The 16,639-nt window shown below is 36.4% G+C and overlaps 1 pseudogene; it reads left to right on the top strand.

Annotated features, from left to right (window-relative positions):
- Window positions 1–15,493: 15,493 nt before the first annotated feature.
- On the top strand, window positions 15,494–15,844 carry LOC138170197 (protein lin-52 homolog pseudogene; annotated as a pseudogene).
- The last annotated feature ends 795 nt before the right edge of the window (window positions 15,845–16,639 follow it).

Genomic DNA, 16,639 nt, shown 5'->3' with positions numbered 1-16,639 from the left:
CACACACACACACACACACAAGTGAATTTTCTGACAGTCCTATGAAATGAAACAATGCATGGAAAGTAATGGGGCATAGCCCAGTATGCCAGGAAAGGGAACAAATCTCAAATGAATATTGCTTCAGGTCAGTATATGATGTTTTCATTAGTCCCAGATCTGTGAGGTAAAATGACAGGCCGAACTGTTTGCTTCACAGAGTATTGAGTGAATTTTCTGAGATGGACATGTGAAAGAGTAGTCACAAAATAAACTTTAATCATACACACCTAACACTTTTCATCTGCAGTAATATATGAAGGGTATTATGGCTTTAGGGTAAATAAGAAATGTTTCTGTGTGATTTATTGGTTAAAATAATTGAGAGAAGAGATAATTCTGATAATCAGGCATGGAATACACAGCAGTTTCTCTTTGGGGTCAATGATCTGATTCAGAATATAGAATAATGAAATAAGACAGAGCTATAAAACCATTAGTTTTCTTGCACAGTATTAGCTTATTACTATATCTGGGTTTTTTTTCCTCAAAAGATTTCCACTAGCAATTCACCTTTAACTTTGATGTGTATATGATTTCATTAATGTCAGCATTTGTACCTTTTCATTCTGCTTGATTTATAAGTAATTCAACAGATATTTATTAAAGAGCTAATAGGTGCAAAAGCCTGTGTTAGACACTGAGGACATAAAGACAAAAAATATAACATATTCCCTTGATAAGCCTAAAATATATTGAAAGAAACAATATGTATACATGTCAATATAAATAATAAAGAAAATATACACATGCATACACATATATGTATATGTCTATTAATCTGTCAGTCTATAATCTTTGTCATCTTATAACTCTTCCAAAGTAGATCAGTCCAGCATACTAGAGTCCTATACTAATTCTATCAATACAGCCTTCATACTCATGAAACATGTAGGCTGTTCATCTCTTATTCTTCTCAGAGGATAGACCCACCTTCTTTTCTACTCACGTTTCTCTAATTTAATCTTTGGTGTCTCTTCTTTTCAATAATTTGTGGCCAGTAATTTGTTATAAAATGCTTATACCTACAACATTCCTCACTATTGCCTCATAGATGACATTCAGCTGTAACTTTTTGGAGACAATAACATTTCATTACTCATGGTCATGTGCTTTACAAGAAGAATGTATTTTCTTAAAACATAGACCTGCATTTCAGGACAAAGTTTTGGGTCATCAAATACACTGACCCTACATGAAATTTTATTATACATTAAAGCACCAATCATCTAAACTATTTGGTTTATAGAGAATAGAGAGATACAGAAAATATAGAAATAGTAGATGATATGGCAATAATTGACCTTGAATGAGCTCATGAGCATCTTATTATCCATGATGTCATAGAGATATCCAATAATCAGAATACATAAATACAGAAAAGTATATGGATGGATTAAACTAGCTAAAGAAAAATGGAAATAACATTTCAATAACACAAGCTTAGGCAAATTAAAAACCATGTATTGTCTATAAATATTTGACAATAATTACTGGAAAAACTTGAAAGTACACTAGAAGAAGGAGGTAATGTTGAATATCCCTATCTCATTCTGTAAATTACACTAGAGTATTATCAGTTGAGAATGTGGGAAGCAGTGGAGCCAAGAGAGGTTAGAGGAAGGATAAAAAGTTTCAAAGTATCACTGTTTTAAGAGGGATAAGGAGTTGATGATGGAAGGAATTAGAAATTGAGGGATGGCTTGAAAACTCATAAAGAAAAAGACTGCACTGGCACATATTGAACATGAAATGAATCTGCCACTTATGGTAGTATTGAGTTTCTTGAGTCAGTGAGATTGTCCTTGTTCATAGTCAGTAGGTATCAGAGTCAGAATTTGATTGTACTTCATCCTGAAATATCTATATTTCTCCATGCAATCATAAGCCATGTTAATAGATGAATAGGATTAGGAAGAAGCATTATGCATATACTTACTATACTCCAAAATGATTAACCTTCATATAAAAAACTGTTGTTATACTTGAAACACAATTTTTGGAAAAGCACTGAAAAACTGAACTTCTTCAGAGGAGAGACAGGAGTACAGTGAATCCTGGAGTCCATATATTGCAAAAATCTGTAGACAGAACTTGCAGTATTCAACCAGAAGAAGATATTTCTATAGAAAAAAGCAACTTTCTATCCTTCAAAGCATCGTTATGTGAAGGAGCATTCAGGGAGGACTAGCACATCTGGTGTGAAGGCTTGCAGAGTCCTTTTCAGGAATGCTCATCACCTTTTGTTTCCACCTGTCACCCAACTGTCATCTATGGCTTCAAGCAGCTTTAGCATGCTCAGTGGTTACATACCAGTCAAACCATCTTGGCTGATAGCTTTAACTAGGTTGATTATAACAAATAGGCCTCAAAGCCCTTGGTGAGGTTGGGGGATGTCTACCCCAAGTTTGTAAAGATTTTCTGTGGAAGAATGCGTGGATGAGAAAAATTTGTTTCACCATCCATGAAGGAAGCTAAAGTAGGCTCTGTGGAGTGCTTAGATCTTGGTCACATATCAAAGATACCAAGGTCATCCACAGCATCTTGAACCATTGCCAGTTACTTTTTTCTTGCCATTGGATTTGGATGACTTTGTAAAAGAGTAAGGCTTATGACTGTGAATCTTTGCCTCACATAAATTCAATTCACATCCAAGACATCACCCTATATTGCCAAGGCAATATCCATAGCAGCTGCTATGAATGTGCAGATGTATTTCCATGGCTGAATAGCAAAATATAACAAAATCTCTTCTTAAAAGATGAAACGAAGATATTTATCCAGATACCAGAAATCCAATTCTACCATTGTAACAAAGAAGTTTATACATATCAAAATCCAGGAAGCACTGACATCCCCAAGCCTTCCTCCTGTTAGGCCTCCCCACAAACAAGATCCTGTAGGCAAAATTCCTGCCTCTCTCACTCATGATAGGTGCTCTGTCTCTCTTTCAGCTCTGCCTAGCTTTCTTTTCCTGTTCAACCCACTCAGCAAGATCCTCCCACCATGGACTCCATGTGACTCAAGTTGTGGGCTGGAACAAAGCTCAAAGCAGGTCACATGGACCTATCAAGGTGCAGGGAAGATCTTCAATTTTCTTTAACATTACAAACCCCTTTATGTCATTGGATTTCTTTGAAAATGAAGGATGAATAACCCCAAAGTGAAAGAGAGATGATACATGTTTCTCTTTGCTCATAAAAGAACTAAAGTGATTAATTGGTAGAAGATGCATTAAATTAAAAGATGATTAAATATTCCCTGATAATGAAAACTAAGCCACATCAGGGAAGAGGAAATGGAAAGATATATACATTTATATAACACCTACAGTGTGTCAGGTGCCATACTAAGAGCTAAATATTACTTGATCCTTACCACAACCCTGTTAGGTAGGTGCTATTTTCTCCAATTTACATTTGAGGAAATTTAGGTAGACAGAGAAGCTGACTTGCGCAGGTTCACACAGAAATAAATGTCTGAAGCAGAATTCCAAGCCTGTGACTAGTAAAATAGTTTTCATAGTAAAATGGTTGTAAAGGTCTATGTTTTCTATCACTAGAAGTTTTCAAATGGAGGATGGATAGCCCTTTACAAATTGTGTTAAGAGGGATGAACTATTAAAATCCTTCCAAATCAAGAATTCTATTATTTTGAGATGGTTTTATCTTTGCAACCTAATAGACAATTTCTACTACAAATGTAATTCTGGAAAATCTGATGTCCATGAAGTGTAGGGATATTTATTACAGGGTAAGCAGAAATTCTGAAATGAAATTGCTTAACTAGGAGAGACCCTAAATGAAAGATGATTGTAGGATATCTCATATGACATCATGGATAATAAGATGTTTGTGAGATTATCCATGGTCAATTATTGCAGTAGTCTTCCCCCACCAAAACCAGAAAGAAACCAATTGACTACAGGCTACTGAATATGGGATGCTCAGGGAGCATTTAAGACATATGTTCGGCCTATGCAGAGCTGTATCTTACCAATAGGCTTTAGTACAGGCATAATTGGAAGAACCCTCTGGCCATGAATAACAGCTTCAAGGAATTCTTTCTGCATTAAATGCTAAGTGATCTTTTTCTAATACATCTCTCTGCACCACAAGCATCATGATAAAGGATAGATGGGTTTAGATTTGTACTTCAATAGAGAGTGCCCTCAGCAATAAAACTGCAGATATGTTAAAGTTTTTCCAATAAAAGTTTTCATATATACAGCACCTGAGGGTTTACAAAATATTTTTCTGCAACAATATTGTGAAGTAGATATTGTCAAAATTGTTAAAATTTTATTAATAAGAGAAAAAAGAGGGTGGCAAAAGTTAAATGGCTTATCAATGGTTACATAATTAAAAAGTATCAGATGCAGAGCTTAGATCTAGGTGTGAATTTAAGCTGTGTTTGATTTTTATTATATAGTTCCATACCATGGAACATCTGAACAAATTGAAAAATCTGTGAAACCTGTGTGTAATTCAAGAGTTCTGGTGACATAAGCGCCTTTCACATTGAATCCCAAAATGTAATAGGAGAAATTTTCTTGAAGTACCATATGAAAGGTTGTAGTTGTTGTTTTTCCATTTGGGGACAATAATGATTTTTTTAAATGAGTGAAGCAATATTAACAGATTAAACATCCTAATCTTAAATACATGTTAACTTCAGTAACACCAGCATTGGACTTATGAAAAATACTGCAGGGAGTAGAAACAGAATGTGTGCAGAGCACTGGCTTCCACCTCCTCCAGTTCATGTAAAAGGTGACTCTGAACAAACTTTTAGTTAAAGAATGCACAAAATAACACAGAGAAGCTAAACTCCCAATGAGGACAGCCTGGAAGGCCAGCAGGAAGTAGCCAGCACAGAATGCTGGGAGATAGGCCCAGGCCTGCAAGAGCCAGTGGTCTTAGTCTGACCAGCTGCCAGCTGGAGGGACTTCAGATCACCAGCAGCAATGGCAGTTTCTAGAATCATCAACCCATAGATGCTAAGGACAAAGTGAGAGGTCAGTGAAGTATGGACTTTGGGATCCAGTAGTTGGGAGTGTGGTTGGCCTTTGCCCATGAGGCAAGAATCCACTGAGGCACTGCAACCTTGCAGACACAGCCACGTGGCAGTTTCAGCTCCTGGCCTGCATATTGTAGGGGGACCAAGTGACCAGTCTGAGGGATAATTGCTCTTACTTTAACTTGCTTGTATCTGGATTTCAGTTTATGGTGGCAGTCCTGGGGTGTGGGATCAGCTTGCCAAAGCATGTGGAGGCTTCATCAAGGGCAGCCAACTAATACCTTCAGCAGCTGAGAAAACCCCAGCATTTGGGATAAAGCTCACCTGTCTGGTGGCAGAGTCCTACTGTGTCAAAAAGCCCAGAAGTCAAGTAATTGAGGGGCAACATGAGCAGACAAAGAAAGCAAAGCAAACAGAGCAACCAAACTTTAAACTCCTATTTTGGGGACAAAAAGGATCAAAGCATGGAACAGGAGGATGACAATGAAGTCCAAACCCTGCACCAAAAGCTTCCAAGAAAAATATGAGCTGGCTATAAAACATAGAGGACCTTAAGAAGGATTTTGAAAACCAAATAAGAGAAGTGGAGGAAAAATTGGGAAGAGAAATGAGAACAATGCAAGAAAATTATGAAATGAGAGTCAACAACCTGACTGAAGAAAATAACACCTTAAAAATAGACTAACTCAAAAGGCAAAAGAGGCTCAAAAAGGCAATGGGGAGAAGAATGCCTTAAAAAGCCAAATTAGCCAGATGGAAAAAGAATCTCAAAAGCTCACTGAAGAGAATCATTCCTTCAGAATTAGATTAGAGCAAATGGAAGCTATTGACTTTATGAGGAATCAAGATACGATTAAACAAATCTAAGCAAATGAAAAAAAAATAGAAGGCAATGTGAAATATCTCATTGGGAAAACCACTGACCTGGAAAATAGATCAAGGAGAAATAATTTAAAAATTATTGGACTACCTGAAAGCCATGATCAAAAAAAGAACCTAGAAATCATCCTTCAAGAAATTGTCAAGGAAAATTGATCTGATGTTTTAGAACAAGGGGGGAAAATAGAGGTTGAAAGAATACACCAATCACCTCCTGAAAAAGATCCCAAAAGAAAACTCCTAGGAATATTATAGCCAGGTTCCACAATTCCCAGATCAAGGATAGAACATTAAAAGAAACCAGGAAGAAACAATTTTAATATTGGGGAGACACAAACAAGATAACACAGGACCTGGCAGCTTCTATAATGAGTGATTACTGTGCTTGGGATATGATATTCCAGAGGTCAAAGGAGCTGGGATTAAAACCAAGAATCCCCTACCCAGTAAAACTGAATATCATATTTCAAGGGAAAATATGGTCATTCAGTGGAATAGAGGACTTTCAAGCATTCTTGATGAAAAAACAAGTTTAATAAAAAATTTGACATTCAGATACAAGAAGCAAGAGAAACATGAGAAGGTAAACAGGGAAAAGAAATCATAAGAACTAATCAAAGTTGAACTATTTACATCCCTATATGGAAAAACTATAATTATTACTTATGAAACTTTTCTCAGTATGAGAATAGTTGAAAGGAATAGAAATGTGTGTGTATATCTATATAGGAGGGCATATGAGTATATGAATATATGTGAATATGTGTATATATGTATAAAGATATATATAGATAGAGGGCAAGGACTAATTTAATAGGAGGGAATAATACGTAAAGGTGAAATTAAGAGGTGAGAGAGGAATATAATGAGAGGAGATGGGGAGAGGCAGAATGGGGTAAACTATCTCATATAGAAGAGGCAAGGGAAAATGGTTACAATTGAGGGGAAGAGTAGGAAAGCAAAAGGGAATTGGTCAAACTTGTTCTTATTGGATTTGGCTTAGGGAAGGAATGACATACATACTAAATACAGGAGAGTAGGGGGGAAGGGGAAGAAATGGGGGATGATGGAAGGGAAGGCAGGCTGGGGGGGAGGGAATTTGGAAGCACCTACTTTTGAAAATGGACAGGATCAAAGCCGAGAATAGAACAAGTGAGAGGTGGGATAGGAGGGAGGGAAATATAGTCAGTCTTTTACAATATATCCACTATGGAAATGTTTTGCATAGCTATACATGTATGACCTATAATGAATTGCTTATCTTCCCAGTAAGGGTGGGTGATAAAAGAGGAAGGAAATGAATCTGGAATTCAAAGCTTTAAAATCAAATATTTAAATATATACATACACACACTGTTATTAATATTATTTTACATTTAATTGGGAAATAAGATATATAGGCACTGTGGCATAGAGATCCATCATGCCCTACTGGAAAGTCAGAGGGCATATGGGAGAAGATATAGGAGAGAGCAGATTGGAGGAGGAGATATCCAATGGTATCACTATTTTGGGGGTGGTGGATAGAGGAAATTCAGGGAGAAAATTTGTAACTCAAAATCTTGCAGAAATGAATGATATAAGCTAGAAGTTAATAAACCATTTGATTAAAAAACAAAAAAGTATTGCAGAGCAGAATTCTACCTAGAGTGAGGCCACTGGAATATTTCCTAAAGTGTAACATTTAAAGGGTGGTGACAACATTTTGGGAAACATTGAAACACCTGAACAGTACATGTAGTTAGCAAAGGTATTTAGTTATAACAAGAACTACCATATGACTTAACTCTTCTTTTCTTTGGTTGCTACTCCATGGAACACAGGACCCATTTTTGGTCTTGAATCATGTGAAGATTTGAATTCACTTCAAAAATTTGGGAAACTTGCCCCAAGTTAGAAAATGGCAGTTATAGCTATGGTTCATTATTTATACACCACAAGGACAATTTTATTCCTTCTTATTAACCTGGTCATTTATGAATACTGTTGCAAAACCTAGTTAATCACAAGGAATCTTACTATTTGTCCTGAGAGTGACTCAAGTCTTTAACATTATTGTTGTGTGAATATTCAAGGTTACCTCTTGCTATGTTAGTGAGTTGTTAGATTGTTAAGGTTTTCTTCTGGTAGGTCCTTTTCCTCTTTATTTCTTCTGTTTTTGAGTCAAAGTCCCATAACTGATATTATTGCTTCACAGGATGTGTAAAATTTAATAGTTTGGTTTTTTCATGAAATATTCTTTATTATTATTATTATTTGGGAGTCTCAGTGGAGGCTATAGGGAGAAGTAGGAAATTAGTCAGAGATGGATGTTCTGGGGAGCCAGACTGGCCAAGCAAAAGTCTGTGGAGACATTAAGGATGTCAGAACTTTTTCATCTTTAGATGAAAACTAGAAGCCACAGTAGCCCAGTGTTAGAGGTAAGTAAGGCAGGGTGAGAAGAGGACCTGGTCTTGAGCTGGTGAGGGGGAGGGGGCACTGATCAAGGTATCCCCCAAGGGATGGTGAGGAAAGATATCCTTGGGGCTCCTCAGTGGGCTAGGTTGATCTGGAAGACTGTGATTCAGGAGGTCAGTGCCAGGATTGAAACACTAGCCCCAGGGCTGATCAAACATAGCCCTTGATTTTTCTCTGCTCCTCCTAGTCTGGGGCCAAGAAGGCCTCTAAAAAGAACCACAAAACATCGACCAGGCATAAAAAAGGGCAGGAGCACAAACCTGCCTAGGTAGTATTACCAGCAGAGATTCAGCTTCTCCTAATTAAAAACCCACTCCAGCATCATCCTGGGTACAGGGGATAGACAGGGAAGGGTCTTAGATCTACTTCCTCCTTTATCAGTGCCCTAATAACTTTTTTTAAGTTGCAACCAATTTTTATGTTTATTTTATTTTATGCTTTCTTGGAGGGTGACGCAGGGCAATGGGGGTTAAGTGCCTTGCCTGAGGTCACAAGGCTAGCAAGTGTTAAGCGTCTGAGGCTGGATTTGAACTCAGGTTCTTCTGACTCCAGAGACAGTGCTCTATTCACTGTGCCACCTAGCAGCCCCACCTTAATAACTTTTTGATGATAGCTGCAAATCACTTTTAGAATGTCTGTGTCAATGAGTACATATACTTTTATAGCCCTTTAGTCACAGTTCCAAATTGCTGTCCTGAATGGTAGGACTATTTCACAGTTCTACCATTCATGTATTAATGTACCTATTTTCCTCATACACCCTCCTGCATTGGCTATTTTCCGTGTGTGTGTATGTGTGTGTGTGTGTGTGTGTGTGAATTTTTAAAATCTGACAAGGATGATATACCTAATGTTGTTTTATTTTGTATTTCATGATTTACAATATTTTTATATGACTGTTGATAGTTAAGATTTCTTTTTTTTCTGAAAACTGCTTACTAATATTTTCTGATGATATTATTTTAACCTTTGCCATTTTGTAAATGACCTTTCTACAAATACAGTATCAATAACTGAATGTAATTACCCCAGGTTGTCTAAAGTATTCTGTACCTTTCCCCAAACTCCCCAAATGTCAATGCCCTCCCTCATCAACTATCTACTTTGTATATGACATGTATTTATTTACTTTATATATTATGTACTTCCCTTCTCTCCCAATAGATTATATGCTTCTTGAAAATAGGATTTGTTTTCTTTCTTTTTTATGACCACTTTACATACCTACTTGCATACCAAACACATAATATAGTGTCTGGCACATAGTAGGAATGTAATGAATGACTATTGATTGATTCATTGGTCTTCATCTTTTTTATCTCATTCTCCATTCAATTCTTTAACATAATGGAACCTTATATCAAAATCACATCATTATGAACATGGTGAACTAAAATAAATCAGTAGGACTTTGCCAATGAAACAAAAGTTTTGGAGAGATCATATGTAATTGCATTTGGTGAAGTGAATTCTCAATGAAGAAACTTCATCTCTGAGGAAGATTGACATTTGTGCTAAAACCTATAGTCTTAAACAGTTGCCTAGAGGGCACTGTGAGGTTGTGACTTCCCCATCATCACACAGCCAGTACAGGTCAGAAGCAAAATATATTGATTCTGAGATCAACTCTCAACTATGTCATGGTCTCTAAACAAGCATGAAACTAAGAAATTTCAGTCATATATATTAGTGTAAGATAATGCTTATAACTAAGCTGATATCTGTATGTACATATGAATTCCTGCATACAAATATATATATATATATATGCATTTACTGTGGGTGAATAAAGTGATAACTTTTGAAAATAATTTTACAATTTTTAGTTCTACCACAAAGAACCACATGGGACTAAAAGTATATCTATTTTAATTTAAAATAGGTACATATGTTTTACACCAAACAACTGTTTTAGAAGACTGATTTTCCTTAGCCCAATAAGTATATGGTAATTAATTTAACAGAATGTTCTCTTTGCTGTTCTTACCGTTCCCTCTTAATTTATATAGTTTTATTCCCATTAGGAGTCTATCACTAAGCCAAAAGTACAATTATGGCAACCATTCCTAGCTGGTAAACAAAAAGCAATAGTAACTTTGGTGGCTTGTATAATGATGTGGTATTCATCTTTATAAAGCCATACTATCTAAAATAGGAACCACTATACCAAGTAAAGCTAATAAAGATTTATGATTTATTTTATAATGAAGGAGCCATAAATTTAACATTTTATAGTAAGAACTAGAGAGGAAAGTTTTACTTTAAGTACTTGTTATTTTAATTGATTCTTATATATTCAAATGGGAGCTCTCAATAGAACACACATTATAACATTTATTTTAAAAAGTTAAATTTTCAAGTTACTGCTCTCAAGAAGAGTAGATTGCATAATAAAAATTTCAAGTTTTCTGTTACTTATTTAATACATATTTGAAAAATTTGCCTTCAGAAATATATTGATATTCCCAGTCATACATACACTTTAATATATTCATATTATATTGTTCCTTCTTTTGAACTTCTATTTTTTTCCTCTTTTCCAATTTGTGACAATACACTAAACCAAATAAAGTACCCAAACTTATTGGTCATCTATTATGTGTGTCTGAGAAGATTTTTTTTTTAATATTATATATATTTTTTACTATTTGGCATCCCCTCCAAAAAAAAAGTACACTACACTCCATACATTATTGGGAAGACTCATTCCAATTTCCCAGCAAGTCATTTTATTTATTTTTGCCTTGATACAACTCAGTGACAATATTTTTAAGGAAAGAGGAAAATAAATCAAAGAAAATTTGTGGAACAATGGAATTTCTCCACAATAAACTGCCACCATATAAGGGTTCTAGGTGACTCAGAGCCATACAGACACCAAACACAGATGTAGAGGATTAATGCTTCTCCCATGATCAAATAACAGGAAAAAAATTTTCAAAGACTTCCTGGAACTACAACAGTTTCCCTAAACTCTTCAAAACCCCAATCTACTTATATAGGATCTAGCCAGCCCTTTGACCCTAATTTATAGCACTGACATCACATTACATTATTACTACACCACCACTATTACCACTAACACTACTACTACTTCACTACTATGACACTACTGAGCTGAGATGGGATGAAACTACTGCTGTTGGACTTAGTCTAGGTAGAGGTTGAGGAACTAGCCCTAGTCCAGAGCCTCAGACCACAGAATTTTGCTTCAGTAAATTAGAATAGGATCACAGACTCAGATACCAGACCTCTTATCTACAGGACCCAGCTTAGGACTAGATAAGTGCAGAGCAGATGCCTCTTGCCTTCAATCATCTATGAGTGATACTGATAATATCCTGCCCAACCTCTATTTCTGTAGTGTTTGAAAGAGAGCTGACACCTCCCTCTGACATTCACAGGACTCTCAAGGATTAGATTCCAATTCAAAATGTATTACATTCTTTGGCTTAAAAAGAAAAATCCTACAGTCTTCTAATCTTGATGACACAGAACTATTGAATACATCTCCTGCTATGATTCTTTTGACCTTAAAACATCTCAGCTATATATACCATTCTAAAATCGTCATCTGATCTTCAATCCTTTTTCACTTTCTTCAGAATACCTATATTATAATTAAGACGTTTCTGTTTATTTTAAATTATTTTTTCTGGTACTCTAAATCTTTTAATACAAAGAATAGGACAATGTGTTCTAGAAATTGTTGTATCCTGCCCTCTCCAATTTTGATGATTGTTGTTGTTGTTCAATAGTTTTTCAGTGATTTGGGGTTTTCTTGGAAAAGATTCTGGAGTGGTCTGCCATTTCTTTCTATAGCTCATTTTACAGATGAGGTAACTGAGACAAAAAGGGTTAAGTGACATAATCAGGGGCACACAGCTAGTAAGTGTCTGAGGTCATATCTGAACTCAGCAAGAGGAGTCTTCCTGACTCTAGGTCCAGCACTTTATTCCCTGGGACATTTAGCAGCACAATTTCCTGTTACCAACTTTAAGCAAGCTTATAGTAAGTATGTAATGTTGAAATTCACTACATCTACATATTGCCCTTTCTATAGAATAGAAGAGAATAATTACCAACCATCGAGTCATTTCCCCTCCTCTCTCAAAGATTAAAAGACCTAGCTAACAATATTTCTCTTCAACCAAACTTCATATTAGGCTACATTTATGCTTGTTATTGACTTCCAAAATGCCCTAGTGACCAAATTTAACAACACCCATAATTTCTAAGAAATAAACCTTCTCTCTACATCAGGCATAGAAATGGATGGATTTGGGAGGGGAGGGGTCAAGATGGCATAGTACAAATAGGACTTCCCACAGGGCTCCCACTTCTATCTCCTCCAATTCATGTAAAAGATAACTCTGAACAAACTTTGGAGCTACAGTACCAACAAAATGACATACAGAAGCTAATTTCCCAATGAGGACAGCCAGCAGGCCAGCAGGAAGTGGCCACCACAGCATGTTCATAGGCAAGTCCCTCGTGAGCCTGAGGTTTTAGCTTCAGGGTGGCCACAACCAGCCACCATCTGGAAGGACTTCGGATCACAAGCAGCTGTGGCAATTTCCAGAATTATCAACCTATAGGAGCTAAGGATAAAGTGAGAGGGTAGACATTCTGGGATGTGTGACCAGTTTGCCAGAACCTGTTCAGGCTTCAGAGAAAGCAGTCAACTAATAGCTCCAGCAGCTGAAAAAAACCCAGAAATTGATACAAAGCTCCCATTCTAGTAGCAATTTACTGTGGATAAAAGCTAAAAAGTCAAGTAATTGAGTGGCAACATTAGCAAACAAGGGAAGCAAGAAAAGCAGAAAAGTCTGACTCTGGATTCTTTTTTTGGGAACAAAAATGATCAAAGCATGGAATAGGAGGAAGACAGCAAAGTCAAAACTCCTACACCAGAAGATTCCAAGAAAAGAATAAGCTGCTTACAGGCCATAGAGGAGCTTAAAAAGATTTTGAAAACCAAATAAGAGAAATGGAGGAAATTTGGGAAGAGAAATGAGAACAATGTAAGAAGATTTTGAAACGATAGTCAATAACCTGAGTGAAGAAAATAACACCTTAAAAATAGACCAACTCAAATAGCATAAGAGGCTCAAAAAGGCAATGGGGAGAAAAATGCTTTAAAAAGCCAAATTTGCCAGATGGAAATAGAATCTCAAAAGCTCATTGAAGAGAATCATTCCTTCAGAATTAGATTGGAGCAAATGGAATCTAGTGACTTTATAAGAAATCAAGATACTATTAAACAAATACAAACAAATGAAAAAATAGAAGGCAATGTGAAATATCATTTGGGAAAACCACTGACCTGGAAAATCGATCCAGGAGATATAATTTAAAAAATATTGGACTACCTGAGAGCCATGATCAAAAAAGAACCTAGAAATTATCCTTCAAGAAATTTTCAAGGAAAATTGCCCTGATGTTTTAGAACCAGAGGGCAAAATAGAGGTTGAAGGATCCACCAATCACCTCCAGAAAAAGATCCCAAAAAGAAAACTCCTAGGAATATTATACTCAGGTTCTGGAGTTCCCAGATCAACGAGAAAATATAACAAGCAGCCAGGAAGAAACAATTTGAATACTGTGGAAACACAATCAGGATAACACAGGATCTGGCAGCTTCTACACTGAGGGATCTCTGAGCTATGAATATGATATTCCAGAGGTCAAAGGAGCTGGGATTAAAACCAAGAATCCCCTACCCAGTAAAACTGAGTATCATGTTTCAGGGGGAAATATGGTCATTCAATGGAATAGAAGACATTCAAGCATTCTTGATGAAAAGACGGGAGTTGAATAGAAAATTTCACATTCAGATTCAAGAAGCAAGAGAAGCATGATAAGGTAAACAGGGAAAAGAAATCTTAAGGAACTTATCAAAGTTGAACTACTTACATTCCTACATGAAAAAATCATAATTGTTATTAAAGAAACTTTTCTCAGTATGAGAATAGTTGAAGGGAATAGAAATGTTTGTATATATGTGAGGTTATATAGGTGTATGAATACATATGTGAGGGTGTGTATATATGTTTACAGGTATACATAGACAGAGGGTAAAGGACCAGTTGAATAGAAAGGGATGATACTTAAAAGGTGAAATTAAGAGATGAGAGAGGAATATAATGAGAGGAGATGGGGAGACATAGAATGGGGTAAATTATCTCATATAGAAGAGGCAAGGGAAAACTGTTACAATGGAGGGGATGAACAGGAAGGCAAAAGGGAATGAGTCAAACTTATTCTCAATGAATTTGGCTTAGGGAAGGAATGGCATACACACTAAGTAGGGTATCTCACCCTACAGGAGAGTAGGAGGGAAGGGGATGAAAGGGGGGATGATGGAAGGGAGGGCACGCTGGGGGGGAAGGAATTTGAAAGCACCCACTTTTAAAAAGGATCAAGATCAAAGTAGAGAATAGAACAAGTGGGGGTGGTATGGGATGTAGGGAAAGATAGTCAGTGTTTCACAATATATGCACTATGGAAATGTTTTGTATAACTACATATGTTCAATCTATATTGAATTGTTTATCTTTCCAGTAATGGTGAGTGATGAGGGAGGTAGTGAAAGAATCTTGATTTCAAGGGTTTAAAATAAAATGTTTATAATATATATTTTATTATTATAATAGTTATTATTATTTTACATGTAACTGGGAAATGAGATATACAGGCACTGGGGCATAAAGATCCACCATGCCCTACTGGAAAGTCAGAGGGGGGATGGGGGAAGATATAGGAGAGAACAGATTGTGGGAGGAGATATTCAGTGGGATTGCTGTTTTTTTTTTGGGGGGGGGGGTTGAAGTGGAAAAATGGAGAGAAACTTTATAACTCAAAATCTTGTAGACATGATGTAAACTAAAAAATTAAAAAAAAATAACTACAAAATAATGGATGGCTTTGATCTAACAATTGTTTTCAGCTCTCTATTTCCATGATCAAAAACTCAGAAATTGCTTTATCTTGCCCTTCATTTACTGATGTGTCTTATTTTTCCTAAATCTATTTTCCTTAATCTCTAGTTTTTTGATCCCTCAACCTCTTTAAGACCCTTCCCCTGTGATCATGTGACATGAGTGGGAAGATGGCATTTCCCACGCATGGAACTGACCTGGAAGTAACTTTGCTGTGTTTTGAAAATGTTGAACAAGTGTCACCAGACCTCTGGCCTCCACACATACTACGTGTTGATGAATTTGCAGCCTCCATCAATAGTCTTATCACTAGTTCTCTGCCCAAATGGATGGCTGAATTAGAAAATGATGATACTGATATGCTAAAAGAAGTAATCAGCTTCACCACAGCTTACTTGATGGAGAAAGTCTGAGGGCTACAGAATCTAGCCTATCAACTGGGGTGGAATGAGTCTAGAGTGATGACTCAGGGAAAATATCTCAACATTCTGGAGAAAACCAAGAAATAAGCCACAGCTTGTGAATAAGTTATTCAGTGAACAATGAATGTTATTCGTTTTTTCCAGTATAGACCTAACAGCTACACCACTGCTTTTTCAAGTATGGGGCATGTGGTCATGGAGAATGCACTTTTCTACTACTTGCATAGTTCCACTTCTTTTTGAGGATGCTGGTTGGGAGAAAAGGATCTCCTCCCTATAAGGATCATCACTTACTGTTGTTCCATAAGCATTGAGGCTTTGGCATTCTAAGACTAGATCACCAGAAATTCTTTTTTATTCTTAAGAGAGAAGTCTCACTTCTCTACTTATAGAAATGATTTAGAATCTATGTGGGACCTTACCCTGACTTCTTATGATTCCTTCATTGGTCTGATTTAGTGATATATCTGGTCTAAATCTTACTATTTGAGTTTGCTACACATTAGGTAGGCTCTTCAGTCATATTGATCTCTTAGGTAGGTTGTCTGTGATGAAAAAAGATGATGGACTATGGATTTGGAATTGACCCATATAGGATATTATGCTTATTCTGAAGTAGCCTAGCATGTTCTAGGTCCTTAGCATCCATATCCTAAGAAATAGCAGTTTCCTAACACATCATCTGGTTGTAAAATTCCTTACCTTCCATTATAGTTTCATTTCCCATCATGGCACCTACTCCTCCTTACAACTCTGTTTTCTGGTATGGGATAGAGAGATAGGAGGGGGGTGATGGATTGGTCCTTCCTGAGTTAGTTTGTAATGTGAAAATTCCAAGATGGGAGCTTATATCACAAGATATCATATTATATTATAAGATAT

The sequence above is a fragment of the Petaurus breviceps genome, unplaced genomic scaffold, assembly GCF_028583685.1.
Source record: "Petaurus breviceps papuanus isolate PSGF00001 unplaced genomic scaffold, PetGlider_PUasm1.0 38, whole genome shotgun sequence".
NCBI lineage: Eukaryota > Metazoa > Chordata > Mammalia > Diprotodontia > Petauridae > Petaurus > Petaurus breviceps.
This window is presented reverse-complemented; position numbering and strand designations above follow the sequence as displayed.